Source organism: Canis aureus, chromosome 3 (assembly GCF_053574225.1).
Source record: "Canis aureus isolate CA01 chromosome 3, VMU_Caureus_v.1.0, whole genome shotgun sequence".
Classification (NCBI taxonomy): domain Eukaryota; kingdom Metazoa; phylum Chordata; class Mammalia; order Carnivora; family Canidae; genus Canis; species Canis aureus.
Genome location: NC_135613.1, coordinates 75,422,332 through 75,442,182, shown reverse-complemented (window position 1 = coordinate 75,442,182; position 19,851 = coordinate 75,422,332). Strand labels below are relative to the sequence as shown.

Sequence of the window (19,851 nt, the reverse complement as noted above, 5' to 3'; positions counted from 1 at the left end):
CTCCCCTCCCCTCCCCTCCCCTCCCCTCCGCTCTGGCTGCTTCTTGTGCCACGTGGACGAAATGATCCCGCTTGGTGTTCTAGGGGTTTTGTGTGCTCTTTACGCTTCTCTGACACAGCGGATTTCCAAAAAGTTTGCTGCAGGATCAGGATCAGACCTCGCCTCGCCGTTAGCCGTCTGACGGCCCGAGGCCTGGAGAGATGAGCTGCGGTCCTTGCCCTGCTTTGAGGTCCCTCCGGCGACACAGCTTGCCGACTCGGCCACCTCTGTCTCGCCCACGTTCTGCGAGCCCCGCGGCAGCCTTTCTCTTCAGGGCAGTCCCCCTCGCTCGCCTCATTCGGCGCCTGCCCTGCGGCCTGTCCGCCTCCCGAGACCCCCTACTCGCCCTCCCAGTAAAAGGCTGAGCAAATCCCGGGCAATTCCAGCAAATTCGGGACACTGGCTCCTGACCCACTGGGCTGTCTCCCACTAGTCCGGAGGAAATAGGACTGCCCTGCCCGGCACCCCAACAATGACCTGGCGGGAGGGCAGGGGGATCTGGATTCCTACTTCCTCTGATTAGCTGTGGGCTTTGGGAACATTTTTAAAATTCTTTGGGCCTAAGCGGTCCCCTGTGTATAGTGGGAGTTGCTGAGACCTAAGATGTCCTGCCAATTCCATGGAAGAGAAAGCCCCAGGGAGGTCCTCAGAACCTATTGTTCTGTGATGTCCATGTCACTTCTGTTGCTTCTAGGTCCCCTGTCCCTTCTGAGATCTCGATCCTAGATGGGGACACTCCTCTGCTCTGCGGCCTCCTTCCCTTTGCAGTTCACCCCAGCACAATGTTCTTATTAGCAGCAAAGATAACAGCAGGTACGCAGACAGCCAGGTACCGTCAGAGCAGCAGTCCCAGCCCCCGACCCTGTGAACCTGTGTCCTTGCTGCCCACCCAGGGCTCTTCCTACTGCACTCTGCTGCCTACATTTACAGGAAGAGTGACTCAGAAGGATTCAAGAGATCATCTAACTCAGTGTCTTCCAAATTTGCCTTCTCAAAAGAAACTTTGGGGCCCTTGTGAAAAAAACCAAACACCTGGGTCCCTAAATCTAGCCACACAGGCTCCCTGGGGAAAAGAACAGAGAATTTGCATTTTTAACAGAGGCTCAGGTGAGGCTTGATAAAAGGGATCTGACAGTTGGTACTTGACAGAGGGTTGAGCACAGGGGATCTAAAACAAACAACATCCTTCCTGGGGAACTAGCCCTGTCCCTATGGAGTTTATCTTCACATCGGGGAGATAAGGCCGGCTGTCAGAGAATAATGGATTAGCACAGAGACTGCTCTCCTAGGCCCTCCCACCTTGGGCTGGCAAAACTGAAGAAGAGAGAGATGCCCAGGGTCTCAAAACTGGCCTCCTGCCTGTTAGGCTACTCATCGCCTCGTAGCCTTTGAGTCGGGTCTTCTCATATGAGTCAATCCCCACAGTCATTAGAGCATCACCCACATTTCCTAACTTCCCCTGTTTCTGGGCCTGCCCCCCATCCATCACCAGCTCTGCCCCAAGCCATGTTCCCCACCCCCACCCCATGACAGCCCAGAAGTAAGCAGAAAAGCACTTGCGTGTCTGGCTTTTTTTTTTTTTTTTTTTTTTTTTTTTCGGTCTCTGGGGCTGTCCTTACCTCTATTCAAATTCTGGGTTTGGAAACAAAGACGGAAGACCTCATCTCCCCTATCACCCCTTTGCCCTAATGAGCTTCCTCCTATAGTTGAACCATGGACCAAATTAGATTTTTCTTTTAAGATAAAGAATCTGAAGTTTCACTCCACCCTGTGAGCCCCCCACCCCCATCTCCAGCCCTTTGGATTTTACCCAAACAACTCTTCAAGATCCAGAACAAAACTGGAGTTTCCCAGAAAAGGCTTTCTCAGCTGCTGACAGCTCTGCTCTGTGGTTCTCCCTCTGGCCTCTGGACTCCCACAATAACAATTATTATAGCACCTCCCATTGATTGTATCCTTACGATGTCCAAGTGCTGTGCCAAGCACTTTGCATGTATCATCTTAGTTAATTCTCATGGCAACTGTCCAAAATAGGTTCTATTCTTAACTTCTTTTTTACTGACTAGGAAACAGAGGCTTACAGAGGTTAAGTAATGTACCCAAGGTCACACGAGGAGGGAAGCCAGCAGGGACTCAAACACAGGTCTGACTGACCACAGAGCCCTTGCTTGTAACCACAACAGTATGTGCCTGCCAGGAGCCCATGCTTTCCACCAGCCCCCTTCAGGCACACATTCTGTGCTATCTTGTCCTATAATCTAACGGTTTCATGTGTGGTAGTCTTGTACCCCAGCCAGGCTGTCAGTTCGCTCAAACAGACTGGCCCCCGTGCTGGGAACACAGAGTGCAGTCCCTTAAACCAGCCAGGCATAGAAGCATCCATTCTTTGTAAATGTAAAGGCCCTCAGAGGAAGAGCTCTAACAAGCCTAATTACCCTGACTACGACCAAACAGCCCTCATTGTCGGAACATTCTTTATGTCTAATCTCAAGCCCTCTGCCCCACCATAAACCAATTTCCTTTCCTTTCTGATCTGCAGCCCTACGAGAGCAGTTGCGAGTAGTGTGGTTCAAAGCAAGGGCTTCGGGATCTCAATCCTGGAGCTTGGCCACTCCCGAGCTGTGTGATTCAGTGAGCCTGTTCCTCCATCTGTAAAATGGGCATATAGACACTTACCCCACTGGGTTGTTTTGAAAATTAAACGGAAGATTGTATACAAAACACTTTGCAATATGTTTGGCACAAAGTGACGGCCCAATAAATGGTGGCTGTTATTACTTAAAACTGTTTTTTCTCTCACATGGTATCAAATATTAAATCCCTGTGTGGCCTGCACATGACCCTCTCCTCCCTTGGCTCACCCTCCAGACACACATATACACATATACATTCAAGAACACCTTTTCTCTGTATTCTCTTTTTTTAAGGTCTTCCGGTTTTATATCACTCGGGACCTCTCAACCTGGGAGGTGGGCTGCCAGACATCGGGAGGCGTTTCCCCTTTGCTTTTTGGTCTTAGAGCGCCTCAATTTGGTGGGAAGAGAAATGCCATGTCGTCTCCCAATCTGTGATGGAGAAAACAGGTGCTGACAGGGTCCTGTAGAAGTTTGAAAGGGAAACTAAACCAATCACTGTATCCAGAGAGGAGAAGAATGTAATAAGGAGCTTGTCTTTGCAACAGTAGAAAGATTTGCCTTTCCGTTTCTGTCTGTGGCTGGCATTTGCCTTGGGTTCTCAGTTACTGGGCTGCTGCAGATAGGGCTGGCCACCTGCGAGTTGAGTCTGAAGAGGAACTGGGAATGTGGCGGGGTGCTTGCTCTACCTTGCCTCTCAAGGCCGCAAAGCGTGTCACTTCACTGCCCAAGCAGAAGTGCAAATTAGCTTTACAGCATCACGCAATTACTCAGTTACATAAATCTAAGGGTGTGGTGGGAAAGTGGACCGGAGAGGCAGCGGGCCAGGGTAGAGAATGGTAAGGAAAGAGGCCTGGGTGAGCAGCCATTCTCTCCAGGCAGAAAACCTGGCAGAGGAGAAGTTTAAAGGGAGTTAGGCTGAATCAGTGACTTTCAGGAAAGGAAAAGGAAGCTTGAATGATCAGAGCTGCAAGAGAAGGTGCATCTTACACTAATTCCAGGCCCACAACTCTAGAGCTCCTGAATATAACTGTCTTCTTCTCCATGCTAGTTCTTCCAGGAGGCCTTTCCTCCTTTACCTGGATGCTCACTGGTCCATCCATCCATCTATCCATCTATCCCTTCATCCATCCATCCATCCATCCATCCATCCATTCATCCATCCATTCGTCCATCCATCCATCCATCCATCCATCCATCCGTTTGTCCATCCATCCATCCATCCATCCATCCATCCATCCATCCATCCATCCATTCATCTATCCATTCGTCCATCCATCCATTCATCCATCCATCCATCCATCCATCCATCCATCCATCCATCTATTCATCTATCCATTCGTCCATCCATCCATCCATCCATCCATCCATCCATCCATCCATCCAGTTGTCCATCCATTCATGTAGAGTCAGGACTACTGTGCTAGATGCTATGGTTACAGCAGTGGGATAAGGCAGATGCAGCAATTCCTTATCCTGGGATGGAGCCGACAGCTGCAAGGGGAATGGGCTTTAACAACATGTGTGAAAACAAATATTTAAGTTACAATTGTTGTAGCTGGTACTATGGAGAATTAGAGGGGATCTGAGCCTAGACCAGGAGGCCTGGGAAGGCAGTGATGTCTAGACTGACTTAAAGAGTGAATCAGGATGGGTCAGCAGGGATGAGGTTCCAGGCAGAGGGAACAGCTTGTGTATGGGACCTGAGTGTGATGGGCTCCCTGGAAACTTCGCCAAGTACCAGGAGTAATGAGGATGGAGAACAGCTCCGAGTAATACAGGAGAGTTTGGCAGAAGCCAGGTGATGCAGGCAGTGCCAGGATGTGGGCTTTGTTTTCCTAAGAGCAGTGGGCAGTCACTGTATTCTGTAAGACAGTGACATGATCAGATGTGCATTTTAAAAAGAGAGTTTGGAAGGGGATTGTAGTTGTCCAGATGAGTGATAACGGTGGCTTGCACAACAGTGGTGGCAGCAGGAATGGAAAGAAGATGTGTCAGACTTCAGCTGTGATTTGGAAGTAGCATTTGGAAATAGAGTTCGATATTTCTTTGTATTCGGAGGTGAGGGAGAAAAAGGATCGAGGACAACTTCCTGGATTTGGCTGGAGTGGTTGGGTGGCAACGTGAACTGAGATTGGGAAACTGAGGGAGGAGCCCTCAGATTACTTTTTTGGTAGCTCTGCACCCTCTGTCCTTTGTTGTAATGATTTCACAGCATTTGTGTTTGAACCAAAGATACAAAAGAACTGAGGCCAGCTATTAGTGGCACTGCTTAGATTAGAAGTCTAGCATTCTGGGCAGCCTGGGTGGCTCAGCGGTTTAAGTGCCTGCCTTCTGCCCAGGGAGTGATCCTGGAATCCCAGGATCGACTCCCACATCGGGCTCCCTGCATGGAGCCTGCTTCCCCTCTGCCTGTGTCTCTGCCTCTCTCTCTCTCTCTCTCTCTCTATCATGAATACATAAATAAAATCTTAAAAAAAAAAAAAAAGAAGTCTAGCATTCTGAAGCTGGGCTTGGCCTCCTTCTGTGACCCACATGGGGTTTCTATTTCATTGCTGGAGACAGGGCGGACTGGATCTGGGCCATCTTTGTGACCACCTCGAGCTCTTGAGCCTTGTACACAGAGGATGCTCAAAAATGAGGTCTTCTATAGCCTGTGTATCTGGTACTCTGCCGTGGGGAAGAGGATCTGAGGCACAGGTCCCTGCCCTCAAGAATCTTATTGGTGTGTGGTCTATGGAGAAATAGGGCCCTCCAGGTAATAGGCTGGGCCTCCTCATCAAAACAGAAGACCTTAGGCCATTTGTACATGCCAGCAGTACTCCCCACCCGTGGAAAACCACAAGAAGCACAGAGTATAGTATAGATCATAGCAGACACATGTGTGTCCCTGAGGGCATCCCATCTCCTCACGCCCCGATGATTCCATCACCAGGGCATGCACTCCGAGACCTTAGAGAAGAGGGGGCCTTGCCTCTACTCTGTGGAACCACACCCTCAGCTCCAGCAGAGATCTGAGTATGCTTGCAGCAAGAAGAGGGGGCCGGGCAGGGTTGTGTGCTTTGAATTTATTATATTTTTCATGGCTAAATATTCTTTCTTTTACGGAAAACCCTAAGGAAAATTAACTACTTAAAAAAAATTGGTTGGATTTTTAGCCTAGCTCCTTACTGCTCTTACAAAGTGCATGAACACATTATGGCTTGGGATGAGAAGTCTTGCTGGCTCATCAGGAAGCTGGGTGTGAGAAGGCTGGGCCTGGACAAAGGCCATTTCAGACCAGAGTTATCAGCTTTGCCTGTCACTATTGCTGCTGGGTAGCATCTTCGTGTACTCCGGCTCCCATCTGGCCGATGGTATCATCAGGGCTGTGACAGGATGGCCTAGGAAGGGCCTAGGGTTACCCGGGGTGGGGGGGGGGCAGGCCCCAGTAGGGGTCAAAGGTGGGGATCATATCTCTTCATTATCTGATGGAAAAGGGGACACCCTTTCTTCAAAACCAGAAACTCAGAACCACCATCACTGTCATGACTTCTTGTTTCTAAGATTTATTTTTACATTTCTGAACAAATGGAAAGATAGCATGCTTACTGATGGGAAAACAGTATGATAATATGTACGTTTAGTGCATTAGCAATTCATATCCCAACAGAGCTTTAGATTGTTTTAATAGATTCCGTTTTTTTCAAGTGATTTTAGGTAGCAAAATTGAGTAGAAAATTGAGCACTCTTTTGGGGCACCTGGCTGGCTCAGTTGGTTAAGGGTCTGACTCTTGATATCAGCTCGGGTCTTTCTTCTTCTTCTTTTCTTCTTTTCTTTCTTCTTCTCCTCCTCCTCTTTCTTCTTCTTCTTCTTCTTCTTCTTCTTCTTCTTTTATTTTTATTTTTTTTAAATTTTTATTTATTTATGATAGTCACAGAGAGAGAGAGGCAGAGACACAGGCAGAGGGAGAAGCAGGCTCCATGCACCGGGATCCCGATGTGGGATTCGATCCCGGGTCTCCAGGATCACGCCCTGGGCCAAAGGCAGGCGCCAAACCACTGCGCAACCCAGGGATCCCTTCTTCTTCTTTTAAAGTAACTCCACATACCCTGTGTAGAGCCCAACATGAGACTTGAACTCACAACCCTGAGATAGGGACCTCAGCCAAGATCAAGAGTTGGACACTTTGACTGAGCCACCCAGCCACCTCATCAGCTTAGGTCTTGATCATAGGGTCATGAGTTCAGGACCCAAGTTGGGCTCTATGTGGGGGATGGAGCCCACTTTAAAAAAGCAAAAGAGGGATCCTTTGGTGGCACAGCGGTTTGGCACCTGCCTTTGGCCCAGGGCGTGATCCTGGAGATCTGGGATCGAATCCCACGTTGGGCTCCCGGTGCATGGAGCCTGCTTCTCCCTCTGCCTATGTCTCTGCCTCTCTCTCTCTGTGTGTGTGTGTGATGACTATCATAAATAAATAAAAATTAAAAAAAAATTAAAAAAAATAAAAAAGCAAAAGAAAATAGAGCACCCCCCAATATCATCTATCCCTTGCCCCAGCATACACACAGCTTCCTGCATTATCAATGTCCCCCACCAGAAAAAAAATGAGGATATTTTATTATAGAAAAAGCATCCCAAGAAATAGGATTTCATAAACACTGGTAGGTGAACAAATACAACTTTAAAAGCAAATACAAAGTAAAGAGGCTTTTGCGACAATCATGACCCTGTCCTGACACATCATTATCATCAGTCATAAGTTCACGTTATGGCTTATGCTTTGTGTCATACATTCCATGGGTTTTGACAAATGTATAATAACATGTATCCACCATTACAGTATTAAACAGAGTATTTCCACTACCTTAAACTCACCTATCATCCCATGCCATATATATTTTTAAATGCATATAATGGCCTTAGGCTAGAGAGAAAATAAAACCTGATTGATATTCATTCTAAATGCTCTTTTGAGCTTTTGCGGCTTTTATGAAGTTAACACTTTATGCTATTTCCTATTCTGTTTTTCTCAGCATTACTTCATACGAGGATATTCATATATTGACTTGGTTCACATGCTATTTCTAATAGTTCTAGAACATGCCATGGTCTAAATAGTTGATAGCTCACTCTAGTCATTTGTTATTATTTTTATACTATATTATCTTGCAGAATAGATTTAGAAGTAGATCAGAATATGATTCATATACGCATCGATATAATATGAATAACAACAATGCATTTTGTAAAGGTTGGCTCACTGGACATAAACTTGAAGTCCGGCCTCTAGCCAGGGTCCTATCTAGCAGCCCCTGAGACAGAGTGTTCCATTTCTCTTTTCATGTCTGTGAAGGGAAAAGACCCTAGAATGTCCAGAGGGGACTTAATTACACACAAGCTGCAACTTGGATAGAAAGTTCTATCCAATGCACAATACAAATCTCCTTGAATTTAAGCTTTCCACTTTGTTCTCAGAAGGGTGGACAGTTTTTCTTGCCTGTATAGGGTGTCCCTGTGCAAATCAGGAGAGTGTGATGCGTAACAGGAATCATGAATCATTTCCATATGCTAATATTCTGCTGGACAATGTCCTGGGCTTTTTGTGAATTCTCATGAAATCCCAAGCAACCCTCTGAGGTAGGTACTACTATGATTTCCATTTTACAAATGAGAAGAGAGTCCACTCAACCCCAGCTTATAAAAATTATTCCTTATTATATTTGTTTCCTATTTGGAATTTCAAAGTACTTCCCTCCCCCCAGCCCAATACCCTACTGATTAAAAATGAAGCAATGAAAAGCTGCCTGCGTGACTGTGCACGGGTTGCTTGCTGGGAGCCTGGGGTCTCTGGGTTCATCTCCTTACTTAATTCTTCTAATACCTCTGGGAGGCAGTTATTATTACTCATTTAATATGGGAGGAAATTGAAACTCAGAGAAGTGAAGACACTTGCCCAAGGTCATGCCAGAAAGGAGTAGGGCCAGACCTACAGCCCAAGTCTAACTCCAAGGTCTTGGGCTTTGGGCTCTGCCTCCTGTCCCTTCTAAATGTCTCTGGGTCTGTATCAGCTACACAGTTCTTAGGTGTTTGTTTGTTTTAACTATTTTCTGCCTCCTAGAAGCTGGGAGGCCTGAAAGCCCCTCTCTGTCCTTGTGGCTGGCTCCCATGGTCTTGAAGAGTCAGAGAAGACCAGAGCAGCTTTTAAACCCAAGACCCTGGGTGAGGTTGAGGTGAGAGGGGCCAGGCCATCAGGGTGAGGGCAGAGGGGAAGGATCTGGCTCTCACAGCCCACGAGGAACTTCTCTATCACTTCCTGCAAATAACAGAAGTAGACATGCAGAAGGATTTGTGGTGGCAACAGAGGAGGACAGAGAACCAAAACTGTCCCCCCTGGCAGCCAGTGGGTTTGCAGTTTGAGCCTGTCCCAGTCCCCTAGATTGGAGGTGTGTGAGTGTAATCCCGGCTTTGGTGTTTGTGGGGTCTGAACCTGAAATCTCGGCCCTACCATCTACTGGCTGTGTGCAACTGGGCCAATGCCAGGCCTGCCCGCATGTAGTATGCTCCCTCCTGTATAAAATAGAGATATTAATTTTTACAACAGCATCTGTAGCAGCGCCAGCATGTAAGGTGGTGTGCCAGGAGCCCAGTGCCTACCCCAAATGGAGTCCAGTAGAGCTTTTTACTCTCCCCTTCCTTTGCTGCCTTCCTTGTCCTCTGGTCTGGAGTGAGTGTGGAGTGTCACTTTGTAACCCTCTGGGGTCACCTCTGCAGCTTCCTGTCCCTCAGACCCCCAACTCGAACCTGCTGCCCAAGTGACACCTGAGCTCCCCTGGAGAAGGACTAGGGAGCCAAGAAACCCAAGCCAAACCCTGGCTTCCTGGGCAAGAGCCCTGGCCACTCCCAGCTTTGGCCCAGACCCTCCACCTGGTCCTCCCCTCCCCTTTGTCCCTGCTGTCAACAATGACTCACAGATCAAAGGACATCCCAGCAGGGATCCTTACCTTGGGTAACTTCAGGGTCGGGAGCTCTGGAAATTAGAAGCAAACCTGTGTGTTCATACTTCTCTGGTATTAGAATCCTCGGGGATTCCTATGTCTCCGGATAGATTTGAGATGGGATAGTGTGTTCTAGAACCTTTCTTTGAACTTAGCAACTTGCAACTTGAGTGGGAAAAGTCTGGTCCCAACCACAAAAGGGAGTGAACCAGAGATGAAGAATCCACCTCTTCCCTGAGGGAGGGAATTCGTAGGGGAGGGCAGACCTTTGGCTTAGACCCAACAGAACCATTCATAGTCTTTCTATTTGGCTCATTCATTCATTCATTCATTCCATCAGTCAGCATTTACCATTACCTACAATGTGCTTGGCTTTGCACTAATACTGAACATCAGTGTTCTGATGTCTAAAGTGTGTTCCTATAGACCAGCCTCATTAGAATCCTTTGGGTTAAAAATATAGACCCCTGCACCTGGGCCACCGAGGGCATTGCCTGGGACTGTGCATTTTAAACAGGCTTCCTGGGCTCATTAAACAAGTTGAGAGCCATTGCTAGATCCTGGCATCTTTCCTAGCCCTTGCCATTGGTACGCCTGAGGTCCCGGCACTGTGCCTGCACTCAAAGAGTGTTGGTTGGCCTGAAAACATGGTCCCAACCTTCCCTCTTCCTTTGTTCCCCTTGCCCTCCTTCCCCTGCCAGCCCTGTGAGGGAGAGGGAGGGAAGAGCTGCCCGCCCTATCCGCCCACCACAGCCTGGGCACCAGGGGTGCAGTCTCGGGCAGATTGTGAACCCCAACGGCAGAGACCCTGTCTCAGCCTGCACTGCTCCGTCCTCGCTGGGCAAAGATCTGATAGTACCAATTAACGTCAACAAGGCTCCCTCGCCGCCCGGGCCTGTCCTGAGGCTTTGCTAATTAATGCCTCCATGGTCCCTTGGGTCCCTGGAATGAGAGGTTTGGGGAGTCCTGGAGAAACTGAATGGTTTCAATCCAAAAGGATCTTTCCTCCCAAGCAAGCATAAGGAGACTGGGACTGGCTTTGGCAGTGGCATGGGAAATGGGATCTAGAACAATATAATTTTTTTAAAGATTTTATGTATTTATTAATGAGAGACACATACAGAGAGGCAGAGACACAGGCAGAAAGAGAAGCAGGCTCCACGCAGGGAACCCAACATGGCACTGGATCCTGGGACTCCAGGATCACACCCTGAGCCAAAGGCAGATGCCCAACCACTGAGCCACCCAGGCGGCCCTAACAGCTAACATTTCTTGAGCACTCCACATGGCAGGCACTGGCCCAGAGGCTTTACATATGGCATCCCACTTAATACCCACTTGAACTCCAGGAGATAGGTACTAAGACATCCCCAATTTTACAGAGGAGCACAGTGAGATACAGTGTTCTGTCCAAGGTCAAATAGCTAGTCCAAGGTCACAAGGGGGCTCAACCCGGAGCCATCTGACTCTGAAGTCTGAGCCCCTGCTCTTGCATTCCAGGGCTTCCACACTCACAGCCCTCTGGGTTCCCACCCTAGCCACTGCCTCTTGCCCACAGCCAGACAGACGTTCACTCTCTGTTGGGTCCCACAGACAGGCTGGCAGAGGGAGATGTCCATACTGCTGTGGCCTTTAGATCCCTCTCCTAGCTGTGACTTTGGATGTGATCATGCACTTCCTATTCCTGCAAAGGGTGCCGCCACAGGGCGGGTGGGGTAGGGCAGGGACAGGTCCTTCCCCTCTTCAGGGTCAAGAACCTATAGGACAATCAACACCCTGTACCCCCTAGGGCAGAGTTGGTCTCCCTGCTGGGGAGATGCCTCCTGCCTCCCGGAAGAGTGTGAGGGTGGGTTAAGCAGCTGGGGCATCATACATACAGGGCCAGGGTCTTGCCCTAGGAGCCTGTCTCCAGCATGACTCTGGGGTAACTTGGAACTGACACCAGATTTCTAGAAACTGGGGGGGGGGGTGTCTCTGGATAGTTGATGGTGTTGGCCCACCTCTGTGGGCAAATGCTGCAGCCCCGGGTTGGGTAGTACAGCAGGGACAGTAGAGGCAGCCCCAAGTTTGAGCTGTGCCTCTACCACTTTCTAGCCGTGGGACTTTGGGTAAGTGAGCAACCGCTGAGACTTAGAGCCCCGGTTCTTCATCAGAAATGGGTGTAATAATTCCTATATCATCAGGTCGTGGTGAGAACTAAATGAAGTGCCGCATTCAGTGCCCTGGGCTCCCACTCCACACCCCTGCCTCCTGGTCAGGGCCGGGCATTCACCTCCACAGCCGGGCAGGGGGCAGAGGTGTGAGCAGAGGGGAAAGTCCACTGAGCGGGAGGTCTTGGCTGCACAGGGAGAGCTACCTGGTGAGTGCCGGCCCCGCAGTTTTTCTGTAGGTGTTTGAGCCTCTGGCAACATTGCCCCATATTTATTCATTAGGGACTATGCAGGCCAGTTTGGAGTGACGCTCAGAGACCCCAGGGAGAGGCACTGAAATCCAGAAATAATTCCAGGGCATCTCAGGGGCACTCCTGCTCCCCGTTTCCCCTCCTCCTCGCCCCTCCTCCCCCAGGCGGCCTCCAGCACACCCTCCCACCTCCTCCCCCCACCCTGCCGTCCACATCTGGATTCAACTAAGGAACAACAGGCTTTCTGTGAAGGCCTCCACCTTCTTCTGTGCACCCCCACCCTTCTCCAGTTCAGAACTTTCGTTCTCACGGTGGGGAGGGGAGGAAGGGGTCGGAGAACTGAGACATCTCTTTTCCCAAACCTCTGGTGTTGGGGTAAAGCCTGCACAAGGCCCCTATCACTCCCTGTGGTCCGGATTCTGACCATTCCCTGTTGCTCAAGCTTTGCCAAGGGGCCAGAAGCCCTGGTTCAGAGCTGGGGCTGGCAGTCTGCAGGCACAAGGGGGAGACGCCAAGTCCCTGGGGGGGCGGGGAGGGGGCCTCCACCCCACTCCCTAGGCCAGGGAGCGAGGCCACCCCTCCCCACCAGAGAAGTCCTGCTGGGCTCCTGGAGACCAGACAGTAAATTAGAATGTGGCACTCACTGTTGAAGGCAGCTGTAACTCTCATTAAAGTGACATCAACCCCACCGCAGGAAGATGCTGTAAATCAGGGGAAGGGGGCATTCATCCAGGGAGAACCACAGAAGCAAAGAGAAAACCCCATAAACAGAGGAGATGTGGTGTCTGCAACTAATGGTGGGGCCCTGCCCACGGCCTCCACTGAAATGGGGGTGGGAAGGGGCTCCAGGTTCAGGGAGTGAGGTGGAGGTCTTGAGGCAGGCTCAAATCTAGCCAAGGGCACAGCCAAAGCCCTCCCTCTGGTTTTTTCTCCTCTGCCCTTTCTGCACATTCTCAGGCTGAGCCTGGTGCTGGCAGCAGAGCTGGCTTATGTCCCTGCAGGGGTGGGGGTGGGGGGCACTGTTGGGGACAGATCACTGTTCACGGGCTTTCTCGATGGTAAGAGGAGCAGCTGGCATTAGCTGTTAGAATTATTTCATGGGTTAAAAAAAAAAAAAGAATTATTTCATGGGAAAGATAAGCTGGTGGCCAAACACTGGGCTTAGAGCTGGCCACCGGGCTTCAAATCCTGACCCGGCTTCAAATCCTGACCCAGAGACTTGTTGTAGGTCTTGGGGGGGTGGGCGAGGGTACCTTTGGAAGCCTATGCTTTTCGGCAGAAAAATGGAAACAGTCATCATACCACAGGGGCTTGGTGTAGGTAAACCTGTGGCAGTGTGTGGCTGTCTGAAGGTGCTGTTTGTCGAATGACTAAAAGAATCCACAAATCCCTGTAACCCCAGAGGCTGGTATTTCTTTCACATCCATTCCTTGCTGCCTGAGTCTGGTTCAGCCAGTAATTTGCTGAGACCCCTTGGGCAAGTTACTAATTTTGTATTGTTGTTGTTTTTCTCCCAAGACTTTGGGTTTTTTTTCCCTGGGATATGAAGTAGTTGTTAAGAGGTTGACTCTGGCTTGGATGGTACTGCATACAGTAGCATCACGCCTTAGCCCTGGGGTCTGTAGGGCTCAAGCCCTACAGGGTCTCTATGAATAATGGGCGTCATTCCAGAACCTTCCTCTGGAATCCTTCTGGACTCCCTCCTCCCCACCCACAACGGGACACTCTGCTGGGAGGTCACATTCAACCTCTTTGCTTTATAGACAGGGGAGTGGGGTCGGGGTGGGGTGGGGGGTGCTCCATTCTGAGGAAGGGTCAAAGCCACCAGGCTTGCCTGAAGGTTGAGTGAAGGAGAAAGAGTGGGCTGGGGAATTCCTGCATGTTCCTCTTTCACGGGCATCAGAATGACCTGGAGGGCCTGTGAAATGACAGAGGGTGTGAGGGGGCTCTTGCCAGAGTTCTGTTTCAGCAGGTCCGAGGTGGGGTCCAAGAAGGGCATTTCTAATCAGTTCTCAGGTGATGCCGACGCTGCTGGCGAGAGGGGTCTTGCCAGAATTCAGGCTCCCTTTCCTGTTACTGCTGCTCAGGTGAATGGGAAGGTGAGGCCAACTCCAAGATGCCACTGCACATGCTTCCGAGTCACCTGGGAGCCTCAGAGGCCAGCATCCACAGGTGCTCACGGAGCTGGCCTGGGTCCTCCAGTGGAACATGTGTTCTGAGCCTTCTGAGAGCTCCCGGCCGCAGAGCGCACTGGGGTTGCAAATTCAACTTCCTGAGGGCCTCGCTCACTCCTTCCCACCAAAAAAAAGGTTAGTGATAAGGGAGGGTGGGGGGGAGAGAGAAAAAAGCAGGAATTAAATTGGGTGGAATGGTCTAGAAGAGCCGTTTAGCATGATGATAAGTTGAAAGGAAAGGCGGGACAGTCAGGCTCCTGAAACCCAGAAATGACGCTGGGCTTGGGGAAGGAAGGATGATTCACGTCTGCAGGGGGCCAGCTGGACGCAGAGCGGGTACAGGCGGCCCTGCTGATTTAAAGGTGCTTCTGGGGCACATCTCACTGCCAGGGAGGGAGGCTGATGGTGGGTGAATGTGGCCGCCCAGACTTCCTGAGGGTCAGGAGCAGGGGTGAGGTGAGGGAGGGCCAGGAGGGCCGCCGGCTTCACCAGCAGGACCTGACTCACCCACATGCAAAGCCTGGCTCACGAGAAGCACCCTAATGCCCCGCACCTGCCATCTCCTTTCTGGGCACCCCTGTACTGTTCTTCAATCTCTTGAGAAAGCCAGGCCCGAGGCCAAACCCCCCTCCAGGGACAGTGTCCAGGGGCTCAGGACCTGCTGCCTGCACACCAACCCCACTTCCCATCCTGCAATTAGTGGCGTCCAGGCCCTCTGGGGGTGCCGTGGCTATGGTGATCCATTTTCCTCACCCCCACGAAATGACACATGGCCTGCAACAGGAAGGGGTGAACTCGTGGGGGCACAAGAAAGAATTACTGGAATAGGGGCTGACTTTGAATTTATGGTGTGTGTGCTCACAATGTGACCCTAGTGCTGCAGCTTTTACAGCACTCCACCATTTGCATTACAGTATTTTGTGCTTCCCACAACCCCAAGAGGAAGGCAGAGAGGTTATTAGATCCAATTTAAAAATGACAAATATGGGGCACCTCAGTGGTTGAGTGTCTACCTTCGGCTCAGGCTGTGATCCTGGGGTCCTGGGATGGAGTCCCAAGAGGAGCCTGCTTCTCCCTCTGCCTATGTGTCTGCCTCTCTCTGTATGTCTCTCATGAATAAATAAATAAAATCTTTTTTAAAAATGACAAATATGAGGGTACGAGGCACCTGGGTGGCTCAGTCAGTTGAGCATCTGACCCTTGATTTCGGCTCAGGTCCCTCATGTACCCAGTGGTCTTGGGGTCTGGGATAGAGCCCTGTGTCAGGCTCTGCACTCAGTAGGGAGTCTGCTGGTGATTCCCTCCCTCCCTCTGCCTCTGTCCCTCCTTCCTTCAAATCAATCAATCTTTGTTTTTTTTTTTTTTTTTTTAAAGATTTATTTATTTGAGAGAGAGAGACAGAGACAGAGATAGTGACAGCACAAGCAGAAGGAGAGGGAGAAGCAGGCTCCCAGCTGAGCAGGGAGCCTGATGTGGGGATCGATCCCAGGACCCTGAGATCAATAAATAAACCTTTGAAAAAGTAAAAATGAGAAAAATGGGAGTAAAAAGAAATGAAAGAACTTGCCCAAAGCAGCACACCTAAGTAAGAATTGGGCCCCAGCAGGAATGGCCGGCTGCTCATTCCCATTCGGCTTCTCTCCTACAAGGGAATTTAACTCCCTCTTGGAAACTGATGTTATGCTCGGGGTAGGAAGAGAGAGGCGGGAGGCTGTAGTCTGTAGTCGTGGGTGCTGGGGTGCAGGGCCCAGAGCCCCCCTCCAGGCTGGAGGCCCTGGTTGGGAGGCTCACAGCTCTGGGCCTGCAGAACCACCTCAGCTGGAGGGAGCTGTGTGGCCGAACGTTAGGACTCCTCCCGAAGTGGGGTGGGGGGCGGGGGGGGATAGTTTCCATCTAAAGACAGGTTGACGTGGAGTATGAGGCTGGGCCCCTTGCCACGGGTGGGACATCTCTGCAGGCCACTCAGCTCCAGAAGGCCCCGCTGGTGGGCTTGGCCCAGTCCCACTTCCTTCTGTCCCCACACGGGGTGGGGGGCGGTCATCCCAGCAGCACCCCAGTATTTCTGAGATGCATTTCCTGGGAACTTCAGGCAAAAGAAGGGAGCTAACATCAGCGGGATGCTCTTTCTTTCTTTCTTTCTTTCTTTCTTTCTTTCTTTCTTTCTTTCTTCTTTCTTTCTACATTGCTTCATTTAATAAATCTATGAAATAAACATTTTTGGTTTTTAATCATTGAGGAAAGGTTAAAGAAGTCCAGACCAAGTCGTATCTGGCAAAGCTGGGACTCTCACTCAGATCCACGGTGACTTTGAGGATGCCCTCTTCCCACTGTATGGGAAGTGGGGAAGACCCTTGACCCTGACCTGTGGGGTTTAAGACCACGTTCAGGCAGGGATGTGAGCACCCATGGGAGGGGCGCTCATGAGTCAGGTGCAGGTGGGGGACGCAAGGGGGCGGGGAACAGTGGCCATATGTGTTGGTCTCTGGCGGCCAAGGGGGCAGCAGGCAGCTCGGGTGGAAGGAGACCTCAGGCTGGCCACGGATCCTGGAGCCAGAGCCGCAAACACCTCCAGCCTGGGCCAGCGGCAGCCACAGCAGCAAACCCCGAATCTCCTCCCTAGGGCCCTGTGTGGTGGGGACTGCTGGCTCTGCATCTCCCCAGGGCACACGAAGGTCACCCATGCTCCAGCTGGTTGGCAAGAGCCAGACAACCCTGTCCCAGTGAGGGGAAGGGGAGCCTGAGCATCTCTGGCCCTCACAGAGCTGACGACTTGCCCCCTGCCTGGACCCTGGGGCCAGATCTGATTGCAGTCAGGGAGGGAAGGGGGAGTTCAAGGTCACTTTGCTACCTGCAGTGATGACCCCCTCTCCTGTCTTACAGATTTTCCCTTAGGCCCCAGCGCCCTGAACATTCTGGCCCCTTCCTGAACTTTTGTCTCTTGAGGCCTGGGTCCAGTTGGAGAGCCGTCCCCTTGAGGGGTGATGGCCTGAAATGGCATAAGGGGAAGAGCAGCAGACAAGACCCTGGTTCTGGTGGGTTTTCTTAGCATGAATTGCCATCCTCTGTCAAGCTGTGGCATCAGTTTGGAAAGAGGCTCATCTGAGCCGCCTTATCCCCCTGAAGATTCTGAATACATACTTACCAGTTCACATTAGTAGAAACAAACATAACTCTGTGTCTTTTCCTATTCATCAGGTCCTTCGACTGTGAACCTGAGCTGTAGGCAATGCAACCTTCCCCATCAAGGTTAAGGAGCAAGTGTCTGAAAGTAGCACCTGCTGTATATACCCTCGGGAGTTAGAAATCTCTGTTCCCTCACGTACCCAGCAAAGCACCCCTCACCTCCGGAACTGAGACTGAGTACCTTGAAATGAAATGGCAGGCCCGGGTCAGGGGCTGGGGAGCGGGGTTTGCCTGCGATAGGCCTTCCCCCAGGAGAGAACAGCAGCAAGTCTCTTTCCAGGGCTGGGCCCTGCTTTCCTCACCAGGTGGGGAATGTTCTTTCAGCCACAAAGGAGGTACATCTGTGACTGCTGTCTTTTTCTTTTCTTTAAAAAAAAAAAAAAAAAAAAAAAAGTCTTTGTGAGAAAAATCCTGTGGTTCTACTTGTTTTCTCTGAGTGGTTTGTTAGTTGAGGTGTTTGCATGCTGAGCAACACACACTAATATTTTTCCTCCTTAGCAAAACATTAATTATCCCACCCGGTAACCTTTCTCTTGGGCGTTTTTTTTTTTTTTTCTTTACCACCCCCTAAGCTGTGGGGCACTGAGCAATTTCTGTATTTCCTATCATCTCTGCAAGCTGACTGGTGTGTTGAAGGAGAGAGCTGTCCTCCTTGGCTGGGCGCAGGTCTGCCTCCTGGGTGCAGGCCGCTCTCCCAGCGCTGCTCACGCCGGGTGGAGCCATCTGTTTACCACCTCTCTCGTCCCCCCACACCCCCCACAAGGCTGTGAACACACTTCTGGATTCCCAACCCCCGGAATGGTGCCTGGCACATAGCAGCGGCTCTACAAAGGGTTGCTGCCGAAGCAGGTGCATGAATGACATGGAAGGCGCTGCAGAAGAAAGGATGATGAGCCAGGGGGGTACATGAGCCTCCCCTGTGGCACCCCCAGCCACCCCCCCGCCCTTCTGTATAAGGAGCGGTTGTAGGCTCAATTTGGGTCCTTTGCTCTTCCTGGCACTTGGTGAGTCCCATGCTGTGTGCCCATCTACAGCCATTCTCAGCTGCCAGCCAGGCGGAGGGTTCATGGGGAGCCCGGTCCCCCCCTTCCCCAGCCTCCTTTCAGCTGAGGGTTCAAATGGGGCAGAGGAGATAATTCAGATCCTGGAGTCTGGGGATGGAGCCACTGGGGAGCAAGTGCAGAGCTTAGCAATCACTCAGCATCGGCCACTTCCCATCTCCCAGGTTAAAGATGAGACCCCTAAGGCCCGGAGAGCAGAGATGTCTGGTTCCTGGCTACCTAGCTCCTAGCTGGAGCGATGGGGCTGGAACTCAGGCCCAGCAGTCGGGGAAACAAGAGTAGGGGTGGGTGGGTTTCTATTCCCTGCCGCTGCCACTTCCCTGCCTCCAGGAAAGGAGGGAATGGCACCTTCCCCAGGTGTGCTGCACAAGCTCCTGTCTCCTGCCTTATCTGATCCCCGTGGCTTCCCTCTGAAGCAGGCAGTCCGGTGATGGTTGGCTCCATTTCACAGATGCGGACACTGGGGTGCAGAAAGTGAGAGTGACCTGCCCAAGGAAGCAGAGCTGGCCAGCGGCAGAGGCGGGGCTGGTGTTCGGTTCTCAGAGTCCACAGCTTGTGCCCCCCCACCACTCCGTCTCTCCGATGGAGTCCCTTCTGCTGCTCTACCCCTCCATCCTGGAGCCCCAGGGCACCCGACTCCACCTGGCTGCAGCAGATACCAGATGCTCTGCTCTGGTAGGTGTCCTGGGAGGTAAGACCAGAAGGCAGGATCCCGCCTCCGGCCCACGGCCAGGCCTCTGCCTCCCCCTGCAGCCTCTCTGTGGGTCCTGGAGCTCCCTGCTCTAGGACTGGGAGTCTTCAGAGGGCTCCAGCTGGGGTGCGAGGGGTGGTATCAGGGAGCTCGGCACACACCACACAGTAGGCTAATGTGCTGGATGCCGGGGAATGCCCACCCACACCTCCAGGCCTCCCTAGGTGGTGTTGGCTGACGTAAAACCTCCCTCCAGGGATCCCCGGGGGGCTCAGTGGTTTAGCGCCGTCTTCAGCCTTCAGCCCAGGGCATGATCCTGGAGTCCCCGGATCAAGTCCCACATAGGGCTCCCTGCATGGAGGATGCTTCTCCCTCTGTCTGTGTCTCTGTTCCTCTCTCTCTCTCTGTGTGTCTCTCATGAATAAATAAATAAAATCTTTTTAAAAAAACCCTCCCTCCAACAGGACAAATTTTACAAAAGAAAACCATCCCCTAACATCCTACCTCGGGAAAGCGGGAAAGCGGGCAGGTAGCTAGCTCACAAGGGCTTCTCTTTCAGCTCCCACCTACCCTTCGGCCCTGAACTTGAGGGAGCTATTCCCTAGCAGCAGTGAGCCCTGGGCACTGGCTTAGTCTCCACTCAGAACTTCCCAGGACAGGGTGAGTGATTAACACACTTCCTTTTTGGGCA

The 19,851-nt window shown here is 51.3% G+C and overlaps 2 long non-coding RNA genes across 2 annotated transcripts; both read left to right on the top strand.

Moving 5' to 3' along the window:
• The first annotated feature begins 64 nt into the window (after positions 1–64).
• On the top strand, positions 65–2,760 carry LOC144311408 (uncharacterized). The gene is made up of 2 exons (XR_013376955.1): positions 65–852; positions 2,579–2,760. It is a non-coding gene; the product is annotated as an uncharacterized LOC144311408 (long non-coding RNA).
• Positions 2,761–13,749: 10,989 nt separating this feature from the next.
• LOC144305616 (uncharacterized) lies at positions 13,750–17,939 on the top strand. Its single transcript, XR_013372633.1, has 3 exons — positions 13,750–13,787; positions 14,139–14,360; positions 17,421–17,939. It is a non-coding gene; the product is annotated as an uncharacterized LOC144305616 (long non-coding RNA).
• Positions 17,940–19,851: the final 1,912 nt, after the last annotated feature.